The sequence below is a fragment of the Sitophilus oryzae genome, unplaced genomic scaffold (genome assembly GCF_002938485.1).
Source record: "Sitophilus oryzae breed Bouriz unplaced genomic scaffold, Soryzae_2.0 scaffold_813_pilon_pilon, whole genome shotgun sequence".
In the NCBI taxonomy this organism is placed as follows: domain Eukaryota; kingdom Metazoa; phylum Arthropoda; class Insecta; order Coleoptera; family Curculionidae; genus Sitophilus; species Sitophilus oryzae.
The window spans coordinates 41840-54644 of record NW_022147432.1 but is presented as its reverse complement, the minus strand read 5'-3'; positions in this window follow the sequence as shown (position 1 = coordinate 54644).

Genomic DNA, 12805 nt, shown 5'->3' with positions numbered 1-12805 from the left:
CTATTTTTTGCTTTATGGGCCTAAAATATGTAAAAAACAAAAGTTTAAGGATAATAATTTTCTGTAACACTTTTACTATCAACTTATAATCTCACTAGCGTGTACCAACGACTTCGTTCGCGTCGAATTAATCATTTGTAATGGTGATGATAAAGCAAAGCAAGAATTTCCATTAACATACAAACTGGATAAAATTATCTCACATTTATGTCAGCATGGGAAAAAACAATATGGCGATATTATTATATAAAGTGTGACCAACGGATCTGTAGCTACGGGGTATCGGCAGGGGAATGCAGTTGTAAACAAAACACGCCCAATTTCATTCATAAAATAGGCATGGGCGTACGGTGTTATATGAAAATAATGTGTATCATAAATATAATACTCAGATTAATAATTTTTTTCAAAAAACTTTATGCTGTTTGAATCGTTACTGTTGAGTTAGCAGATAAACACTAAAAGCTTCCTTAAATATTTTGAATCATTTTATTATTGTGTTGTTAATATAATAGAAGAAATAATTACAGCTGGGGGTTGGAACCTTTGGTGTTACACAGCAAAATAAAACTCTAAATCAGTACAATACACCAAAACACTTTTAATTTTACACTGGACGCATGTTTCGCTAACCATGTCTGCCATCAGCAGATGATCAAGACTGAGTCTTGAGGTATATTTATTTATATATCTGTACTAACTATATTTTTTTTTATAATACATAATTTTAGATATAACTATTTCCAGCAAAAAAAAATCTTGAAAATAGTTAACTTTGGAAGCGCAAACAAAACATAATTTTACTCATCAGTAGATCTGATATTGCCTATTACACCAGATATGGTATCGCTCCGCCAGCAGTTTTTAAAGGTTAGGTCATTGTCTACCCATATGTTACATCCAAATAGATAATACTTGGCTATATTTTCGAATTTCGCGTATATATATTTATATCTCTCTCTGCAATATAATGGGCCGCTCCATTAATATTTATCTGTTATTTTAACATTTACGCCAAAAAAATTCATTTGATTTTAATAACCCCCTAAGCGTTTCCCTGCAAAAGGAAAATTCGATTCTTCCTGCAATTTTTGCAAAAGCTTTCTAATTGTGGGGACGAGTTTGAATTCGAGATAAAATCTATTTATCAAATTCCTGACCACTTCGAAAAAGTCGTTGAGCTTTTCGACAGCAGTCTCACGTGGTCGTTTCTTTCCAGAGAGGATATCATTTTATCGGGGTTAGTTTTCAGCCTTTTTTTTTATCTTCTGTGTGAATTTTTTTATAGCCGATACGCTAACTCCGGTATAAAGAAATATCCGCTCAAGTTTACGTTTAAGCGGCAACTCAAGCGAACTCTCTGTAGCTTCTTCATCGCAAACCCTATTATGAACACAAGGAAATACACCAAATGAGATTTCATCCACGTTATTATTAACTTACCTATATAAATTAGCTATTATTTCTCTTGTCTGACTATGTAGCGTCTTACCCTTAACAAATTTATTCGTTTTAAAACACAAATATACGATCAAACTTGATATTAATAATTAAAAACTACGAACGAAAAACATTATAACAAGATAACAAAACAATAAAACACAACTTAACTATCAAATATACTAAAAATATAGGAATAAAGTTTAGGATAACCGGTATAAAATAATGAAATAAAGTAATAATGATCAAAAAAATGACATCGCCACTGGATATTTCAATAGTATTCAATATTCCTACTCTTTTCAGAAGAGACCGTGAAGTTGGGGATAAAGCAAGCGAATAGGAAAGGCGTAAAAGCTATGGCAACCGCGTGGTAACAAATCCTTTGACGTACTCTCGCCAATCATGTTCGATGAATAGGCGGCCATGCGCGGCGATGCCGGTTTGCCAATGATATCGTTGAAAAATCTTCAACTTTAATAATAAGCAGATTATACAGAATGAAAGAAATAAGTTATTAATATATAATATACGTCAGAATATATGCTAAACACATTATATATAATAAAAATATATTAAATTTATAGTTCATGTCTGGCAATTTTGCAATTTTATAGATAAACGTGGCAATATCGATTTTTTTTTCTCGCATTCCTTCCGTAGCTTCAGATCCGCTGGTCAAACAGTAACTTGGTAGTATTTGAGGGGTAGTTTCATCTGGTTGGAATTTGACTTTCGAAAAATCCGTTTGCCAAAAATAAGCTTTTTACGTCAAGCTGTTTCAGCAGAATCGTGGTTAAGAAATTACCCAACTTTTGGAACACCCTGTATGATTTTTTAAAAAATTTCAAAATATGTAAAAAAACCAAATAAATTATGCTTGTCCAAGCGTTCTCCCGAAAGACTAACCGTTTTTTAAATAATAAATACTGTAATATTTGAGGGGTGTTTTCACCCTCTTGGAATTTGAGATTCCTCTACACCCCACAGTCAATCCGTTTGCCAAAAATCAGCTTTAAACGTCAAGCAGTTTAAGCAGAATCGTGATTATTCAATGGTCATATTTTAGGAAACACCCTGTATAAATTTATAAAAAAATCTTAAAATATGTAAAACAACAAAATAAAATATACGTGTTTAAGAGTTTTTCCGAAAAACTCACCGGTTTTTAAATAAAAAATATTTTAATATTTGAGGGATAGTTTTACCCCCTTAGAATTCCAGTTTCGAAAAATTCCTTCTTATCGAAACTCTACACCCTAAAGTCAATCTGTTTTCCGAAAATCAGCTTTTTACGTCAAGCGCTTTAAGCAGGATCGTGATTAATCAATTACCAGATTTTTCGAAACACCCTGTATACATTTTTAAAAAATCTTAAAATATGTAAAAAAACAAAATAAAATATGCGTGTTTAAGCGTTTTTTCGGAAACTTGACCGTTTTTTAAATAAAAAATATTGTAATATTTGAGGGGTGGTTTCACCCTCTTGGAACTGGAATTTCGAAAAATCCCTTCTTATCGAACCTCTACACCCTAGAATCAACCTATATGCCAAAACTGAGCTTCTTACGTTGAGTGGTTTGAGCAGGATCGTGATTAGTCAGTATGTCAGTCACTTAAGGATTTTATACAGGGTGTTTCAAAACAAATACGAAAAACTTTAGGGGGTGATTCCTTGTTCAAAATAAAGGGTAGTTTGCTTTATAAACGTTGGGTTAAAAGTGAACCATTAGGGAGATATCGCGGTACAAAGATGGCGGAAAAATAATGTTTTTATTTTTTATCTTGAAAACGAAAAGAGATAGACTAATGAAATGTTATGGAAGCATTACTGTTATGAAAACACACTTTCAGGTAATTTTTTCACTTTTTTAAAATGAGTGGAAGGGGTTGAAATAAACTACCTCTATCATTCTTGTTAACGAAATTTAAAGAAAAATCTTATCAAACACATGCAAATGCTTTAATTTGGATAGTTTAGTTTGTTTAGAAACTTTTTTATCTCTTGTGTTCTTTTGATAAAACTCACCGACTTGAAATTAAAAAATAAAATGTAAATACATGTCAGGACAAAAAACATTTTTAGATTAAGAATCTAGTGATAATAACGATAATTAATAATAATCTAGATAATAACGCATTGCAGTAGAGTAATGTCAATTTATATGATATAAAAGCTTGTTGCTGACTTGTCCGCTAGGGCACGAACGAAACGTAAACAACTAAAAATACTGACGACTAAAGGTTGTCGCCCACTAGACCGCTGCGCGGCGCGGCGCTGGGAAGAGAATTTTTTCCGGCTGCGAAGGAACTGCGCCCACTATAGCGCGCTTTTGAAACGCGGCAACGCTATTTATTAGTTATAGTCGAAGTGTTTTTTACTTACTGTAGTTTAGTTTTTAAAGCAATGAGTTCAAGTACGGACGAAAGCGTATTTTTGTGCTCTTCTAACAGAGGAAGAGGAAGAGGGGGTGAGGAAAAGTTTGGACTCATACGAATAACAAAAAAAAGAAAGAAGTTTTGAGAATTTTACCATCTTTTTCCAGATTTAATAAAAGACAAGATAATTTAGTATTACAAAATATAAAGGAAACATTTTACGCACTACTCAATTGAGGGGGGTTAGAAGCAAAACACCGAGCATCTCTACTCATCATATTTTTTCAGAAGAGACAAATTATCTAATACTTTTGATAATTCTTATTTATTCTGATGTGTATATTAGTTATGTGGTGAGAAAAACCCTGATCTTTTTATATATTTAGGTAATTAGAATTTAAAAATTGGAGATTGTCACTTTGTTAAAAAAGTGGAGATTGCCGGTTTTGCCTCTACACCCCTCAATTATATTAAATCTTTGATAGAACGGCATTTCGTCCATCTGTCTCTAGTGAGGGAAGACTTAAAAAAATATCATATTCCTTTATGAAAATCGATTTGCCTAATTTACCTTTAAAAAATACAATTCTACCATTGATACGTATCACTAGTTCCTAGTCAAAATCCAACTGAAAAGACTCGAATGCAAAATTATTTCCCATGTGAGTACGCACACTGCAACGCGCCAAAACGCGGATGACGGAAAAAAGTTGCTAGAGAAGTCTTCCGACTTCGTGACGGAAATCCCGCGGCGCGCTTCTGCGCTGCGCGCTCTGATGTGCGTTGGTCCATTTAAATACATGGCAAGCAGACAAAAGAAATTTCCACATGGCGCCGCGCCGCGTCGCGCTGCGGTCTAGTGGGCGGCAACCTTAATTCTACTACTTCATAGTAGAAATATGTCTTTGGTAGAAACAGGTAGAAAACTAGAAAATTTGAGGTTATGGTTCGCGGGTACGTTAAGGATGCGTTAAGGCGCTTTCGGATATCACACACAGAAAAAAATAACTTGGCGTAATTAGATAAGATTTATTATCTGATGAGTAATTTATTGAATTATATGTGTATTTTTTGGATTCAGATAAAGCAGTAGTCAAATTTGCTAGATACATTATGCACAAGAATCATTTTTTTTTTCTAACACAATATTTTCTGGCTCAAATTAAACTTTATTTGAATTAGATTATACAACTTACTAATTATTAAAAACACATAAATCATTTTTTAGGTTTATTAATTTGAATAGTGTAGTTTAACGAAATAGGACCTAATTACTTTTAAAACAAGTATTGTTTAGTACTATTGTCTTTTTTATGTAGACCTGACAGAAAACTTTTTTATTTGACTCAAATTTATTTTATACCGTTTGTGTTTTAACACAAGGTTTTATTATAGTAAATACTAAGACATTAATTTATTTAAAACAATCAAAAAACTTGTAGACGAATTAGACAAGGTTCTTAGCTACCCCAGATAATGATACGGAATAATGGAGACTATTTATTTTTACGAACAGATCGTAACTTCTTTCAGCCCTTTCGACAAGATTTTAGACATTGCGTCATTTATTTCCATCTAACCATCGCAGCGTTCGCATCTTAAATGTTTAATTTGTGTTGTGAAGAAATTCTCGATTGTTTTACCAAATTATATACAGGGTGGTCCGAATTGTATTCCGGAAACCAGTGGCGGACTAAGCCTGTCGGGGACCCGGGGCGGCAAAGCTAAATGTGGCCCCCGGTCTGCACATTTTTTAAAGATTGAATGACGTATGAATAATGGTTGACAAATTTCAAGTATTTATATACTGTACTAATTTTAATAAAATCGATATATATATATATATATATATATATATATATATATATATATATATATATATATATATATATATATATATATATATATATATATATATACAGGGTGTCACAGAAATAAGTGCAAGTATTTTAAGGGGTGGTAGATAAAAGAACCATATTTTTTCTTTATCGTTTTTCAAATAAGTCCAAAATAACGGAGTTATTTTACTTTGAAAATATACAAAAAAAATTTTGCTCTTGTAAATTTGTTCTGTAAATTTAATCTAATATCTATGTTGTCATATTAACAAGAAATTATGTTTTTAACTAAAAACTAAAAAAATTCCCGAAATTTTCAATTGTTTTTTCGCGAAAAAAACCTCATAGGCGTGTTTCTGGGATTGAACTATACTACCATAAAATACTTGTACTTATTTCTAGGACACCCTGTATATTACAGTCAGTATGTCCCCGAATTGTCTTTACAAGAGGAAAAACTTTTTAATTAATGACTTTTTGAAAAAAATGCGTTCATAAGAATTTTTGCTTGTTCTAAAATGGCGTTTATAATTTTCTAAATATCCATACCGTTTTAGAAAAAATAAAAAAAACATAAAAATGTAGTTTTTTAATGTAATTTTTCCCCAAAAAAATTCTAAAAAAACTAAACATTCTTTAACATTTTAAAACAGTAAAAAAAATATCTTTAATTAAAATTCTGTCAATAATAATCTCTCAAAAAATTATCACAAAATTATATTACCATAGAAAGGCGTTTTATTTTTTTATTTTTATTAGTTCAAAAATTCAACTATATTTTCATGTTTTTTTATTTTTCTCTAAAACGGTATGGAAATTTGGAAAAGTATAAACAGGAATTACCATTTTAGAACAAGCAAAAATTTTTGACAAAAAAAAGGCAAATCATGAAAGATTTTGTGAGTAAGTAATTTCTAATTTTATTCAGATAATTATTATAATTTAAGACTAGCAACATAAAACGATAAATGCAATGAATTCTATCTTTTGGTAAATTTAAAGGCAGGTTTATACAGCATATCAATGGTTGTAATCATAAGAACATTGATAAACATAAGAGGTAAATCAATCATTTATTTATTTATACACCATCATATTTATTTATTTATACACCATCATACATATCATAATATATTATCAATACCCGCCCATACAGAAATTTTCATGTTTTTTAGATAAAATCATCCCTGAAATTACTCCAATAAAATTTTCAGACAACTCTGTATAATAATAATGTATAATATTAAATTATTTCCAGGTGGAAAATTATTTCCTTCCCTGATCACGCAATGAATTTATTCAAATAGAATATACAAGTCGTGGCAACTTTTCTAAAGACAAAGCAATAAAGAGACTACTAAACGAGTTGACAGATGATATTTCTTCAGGTAATACTCGTATTATCTATAAAGTAATAGAAATATCCGAGATTTAATAATTTTGTATTTAATTTTTTAGGCGCTAGAGCTAACATTGTAATGCAATTACTGGCCTATATTTTGTCAACAATAAGTATCCGAAAGGAAAAACCAGCAGGACGGTGGAAGCTCCTTCGCTTAGAAGTTGCTGAAGGATAACCATAAACCCTGAATCTACATAAGAACTTTCTCTAAGTACGCATGTGTGCTTCTCTACCCTAGCAAATTCCCTTTTTTGGTTTAGTAAATTTTTTTTCTAATGTAGGTGGTAAATTAGTTCCCTCACGCCAACATATTATATACGCCAGCACGTTTATTTTGTATTTGCTAAAATAAAACTACAACATGCGATTTTTCTAAATTAGTACTTCTTCCTATGTACTTTAGTGAATAAGATCCTCATTTTTTGATAAAACGTTTGTTTATCACACACAACTATATTTTTCATCTGTTTTCAACTACTAATTTTTTTTTGTATAGTCCATAATATTTTATTTGAAAAAACTAACGACTTCATTTCAAACACAAAAATGTTTATTAATTCTTAACAATTAATATTTTATAAATTACATATAGGGTTATTTATATTAGGAGAGAAATTCTAGTCAAAATATTTAGATACGGTAAATTAGATTTTGTCTGTCCCTATAGTGCATAAGTATTTTATCTAATCTACACAAGTTTTTTTTCTGTGCACTAAAAACTCTAAAGTTACTCCTGAGAACACTGAACCTGCCTTATTTTGTTCAACTGTTCGGAATAATTATTTATGGCTTGAAAGCTTATACATATTTTAGGCAAATAACGCAAAAAATAGCAGCCTAAGCTGACACTTATGAAGTTAAAATAAAATTATTCCTAACCTTAATGAGGGACTGATTACCAGGAATCGATTCGTTCTAGTTCAAAAACGGCAAGAGTGGCTGGTATAGGGTTTGAAGCAGGATGAGGCAGGATTGTAGCAGCCAAAGCAGGAACTTTTTTCAGCCATCCTGCTTTTATTGTGTTGCTATGTGTGACGTCACCAATCAGACTTAAACCTGCTGTATCTTAAAAACAGCAAGTGTTGCTGGGATGAAATTTAGAGCAGGATGCAACAGGGGTATAGCAGCGTAAGCAGGAACCAGTTTTGGCGATTCTGCTTCTCATGTGTTGCCAAGTGGGAAGTTAGCAACCAAAATAAAAGTAACTAGCTCAAAATTGGTAGGTGTGGCTGGGTTGGGATTTGAAGCAGGAAAAAGCAGGATGGGAAAAAGTGCCCAAGCAGGATCGTATTTTATAATTCCTGCTTTCAATGAGTCGCTAACTTCACCGATCTCCAAAATACTTCCATTTAAATCCCGAATAATTTATGAAAAGGAATACAAAAATTTTCAAAAATGGAAGCAATTAAAAAACATGCGAGAAGAAATAAAGTTTTTAACCTATCCTCCCTGTTAAAATTGCGGGGTTAAAATTTTATTTACTATTTTTGATAGATATAAGGCAATTTTAACAGTTGCTATGGACAAAAAACTTTATTTTTAAGGGCACTCCTATGGGGCACTCTTTAGAATTTTTAAAATAAACACACTTAATAATCGGAATGGCAGATTATTCTTTTATAATTATGGTGCTGTGCAATTGCCAAGTCTTTATAATTATTACAGAAATAAAGATGACTAATATTGATACTAACAATTTATAACAAAATTGTTGAATAGGTGCTTAAAGAGAACCCCACAGATTACACATTTTGTATCTGTTCTGTGGAGAGACTAAATAAAATAAACTAACTTGGTTTTACATGAGGTCTATATTATTAATGTCTATATTCGAGTTTCGAAAAAATAACAACTGATAGTAAAAGAACTTTTTTCCCAATCAATAAACATTTGTTAGAATATATTATATTCAATGTTACTGTAATAAATATAATAATAAATATAATAAATAATAATAATAAGGTTTGGTTTGTAGAGGATTGTAGCAATAAAATTAATGCAGCATAAATAAACAGCATTTTCCTTGACCACGAAATGTTTATCTACATTTCTATTAATAGAAGAGGTAAAATTAAATAGCTGTTAGTATTAATTGCTAAATTATATCATTTTTTATCAATTCGCATATTAAGTTAAAAAAATATTAAAAAATAATAGATAGAGAAGAAAATAAATCAAATAAAGTATGATAAATATAGAAAATAACTGTCTAAGTTCTAAGTTACAAACGAAAAAAATGCAATCCTATAGCCTCGGCTCTAGGGAACTGAAACTCGATACGCAAGAAGAAAAAAAAACGTAGAATTTTAATACAAAACAGAGCGTAATGAAAATTGATACAAAAAAATTTGGGCGTCTCACAATGACTCTTGCGAATTTTAATTTAAAATAGCGAACAGATGGTGGTAAATTTTGCGACTAAATAAATTTGAAATAAACTGATACAGTGCAGAACGTGAACAATAATGCAATGTATATTTGTTTTTTCTGATCCAACTAAAGTGACTAGGCGTCCATCAATACGACGGACAGTCCGTTTTCCAAACATGATGTCCAAGGATTTATCCATCAAAAGCTCCGTCGTTCAACATTTTTCATCCAAATATACATTAATTGAATCCAAGTCGTTACAGCAATTACAAGAAATGTTGAACATATTTGGCTTTGGGCCTTAAGCTGAACCTCGATAAAACTAAAATCATATGCACTTCCCCGGAAAATCACAACAATAAAAATCGGAGAAAATCTATTGGTATATGTAGCAGAATTGAATTACCTCGTCAGTGTGATTTCGGAAAAGCCGATATCGACTCTGAAATTCAGCACAGAATTACCAGCGCCTCAAGAGCATTCTGGAAATTAAACAACAAGATTTTCTTCATGACTTGAGCGCAAAAACGAGACTTTCAGTGTACCGAATGGCCAACGGCGAATGATCATCCACCAAGACAATGCAAATTCCTACACCTCTGAAAAACTGAATTTTTAAAACAAGAAAACTTCGAATTGTTGACCCATCCTTCATACAGTCCCAACCTAAGTCCTAACGACTTTCTTACTTTTCCAAAAATTAAGAATGAACTGCGTGCTCAAAGATTTCAGTTCACAGACGATGCAGTATGCGCCTTCAAAAACGCAATTTTGACGGTACCAACAAGCGAGTGGAATAACTGCTTTCAGAATTGGTTCCAAACTGTGCAAAAATGCATCTCTTCCTAGAGAATACTTCGAAAAACAATAGTATTTAAAAGTTACCTACTGTTTTTTGATCTCTATATTCAAAATATAAAAGACAACCCTCGTACATACAACATCATCATAATAATACGTAAACCGGGTGCGTCTCAAAAGTAGCTCACCCCTATAACTTTTTTTATTTTTTCAGATAAAAAACGAGATTTTTAACTATCCGCCAATGCATGTGCATGTTATACTTAGGAACATTGATCATTGATCGTACTCGGTATCATCAAATACTGCTCTCGATTAAAACGGGTTACTAATGTCAATATTGTCACGAATTGCAAATATCAAATCTGCTCTTGTATTTAACTCCGGGCTACAACTAAAACCGCTCTGATAATACCGTCCTTAGGCTGTATCACAGGCTGTATGAAACATTTGTCTTGTACGTAAACCATTAATCCATCAATTAAAATCTATATATAAAGTCCATCCAGCAGGGGATGAAACGATTTCGACAGACAACCTTGACAATTAACTTTTAAATTAAAATGACAATTCAATTTCTAACACCCTCCAAATAATAATAAAATCATGTTACTGTAGAATTGCGAGTAGAGTATTTGTAAAAATGCTATTCTTTTCTAGTCATATAACATTAAAAATTAGTCCAAATTATTGATGTTACCAATAAATACCTCTTGTATATTATATATACCTCTTGTATATTCTGTGTGACGAGCGGATCCCTGATAGTGACACTTGTGTTTGTCATTTTAATTCAAAGAAAAAATTATTTTCTGTCATTTTTTGGAGGTCGGTTGTCGAAATCTTTCATGGCTCGTTGGACAGACTCACACTGTGCATTCTATTACATTATACAATATTTTGAAAATTGAAACTATCCTGATAATTCCTTATCAATTTAATAAATTTTAACAATTTGTAATACTAGAACCTAATCTTATGATTTCAATTTTTTATTCTCAATTCTACTGCTTTTTAATTTTTCATTGCATATACAGGGTTCGTCAGGCATCTGTATCTCCTATAATAAAAAACTTGCAGTGTAAATAAGCGCAGATAAAATATGTATTAGGATGTATTTCAGGAAGAATTTTAACGTCTACAATTTTTTTAGAATAGTTTCAAAGATATTAATAAATAAATAAAAATATATTTTTCTAAGCCGTTTTAAAATAATTAAAAATAGAAAAAATGTCCTGAAATCAAAACTACACACAACCAAACTTATATGGAAAATCATCTATTATTTTTCATAATTTTTGAGACGTATGAAAATTTTGTGTTTATGAATAAAACTCAGGCCTTACCAATGACTTTTAATGAAAAATAATCCATATAGCAATAAAAAAATTAATCAGTTCCCAAAATAAACAGAATGGTATTTTTGTTTGTTTTTTAAAAGGAAATTAAGATTTAAATTTTTAATGGCCAAAAAGCAAAAAGAAAAAGAACATTGATAATTTTAATATTCCTTGTTGCCACCTCTAGCCCTTATGCAAGCTTCTATCCGCGCTGGCATGCTTCTTATTAAATTATCAATGTTATCTTGGGGTATGTTTTTCCATTCTGCTAATGCTGCATCAATAAGCTGTGCAATATTTCCCTGGATTATTTCGACGAGCTCTACCCCTTCTTTTGAGCTAGTCCCACAAGTGTTAGATAGGGTTTAGATCTGGTAAACATGCAGGCCAGTCCAAAACTATGACACCTTCCGTTTCAAGATATTCTCTAGTCACTCTGCTGTATGGGAAGGTGCACTATCGTACAAGAAATTAAAATTGTCCCCAATTGCAGCTCTCCAAAGACTAACGATTGGTTCTAGCACCAAATTAACATATCTCCGACCCGTTAAAGTTTGTTGAAGTGGTAACAATGGAGTTTTTACTCCAAGTATACCTCTCCTCAGAACATTACAGTTCCTCCTTTATATCTTGGTACAGATTTGGCAGCCTGAAATCTCGCTCGTCTTCCTGGAGCTCTGAAAACCTATGAATTTGTAGCACCCTGTATAAAGAAACTCTAAATAGCATCAACAATTTAAAAAATACCATCAACAGTCTGAAAAAGTAGCAAAATAAGCGTTCGGCATCTAACGTTTTATGTAAAACTGGCTAGATATTTTTACACAAATGAAGAAGGTAATTAAAGATAAAGGATTATACTATATCCGTATTGTAGTACATTTTTAGACAACTTCTTTATATTTAAGATTTTGATTGTCAAACATCAACAAAATATTCCTTATGTTTGGACTAAATTTTCTTGAAAATAAAGAGATAATTTAAAATTCCGTTACAATACAGAAATAAATCAAAGTTTTGTGATTACAGCGATATAAAATTTATATGGTTTTGTAACAAATTGCTCGCTATTTTATGGCAAATGCTGAAGCTCTGCAAACCTTAATCAAGCCTTAATCAAAGCACGTGTGTTTGGAATTTTGAATGTCGCTTAACACGACAAGATAGGGTAAGCCTTAGGCAGATTTCTGAAATATTATATATATTTCCTTCGGGCCACACACCCGCTTTACCCG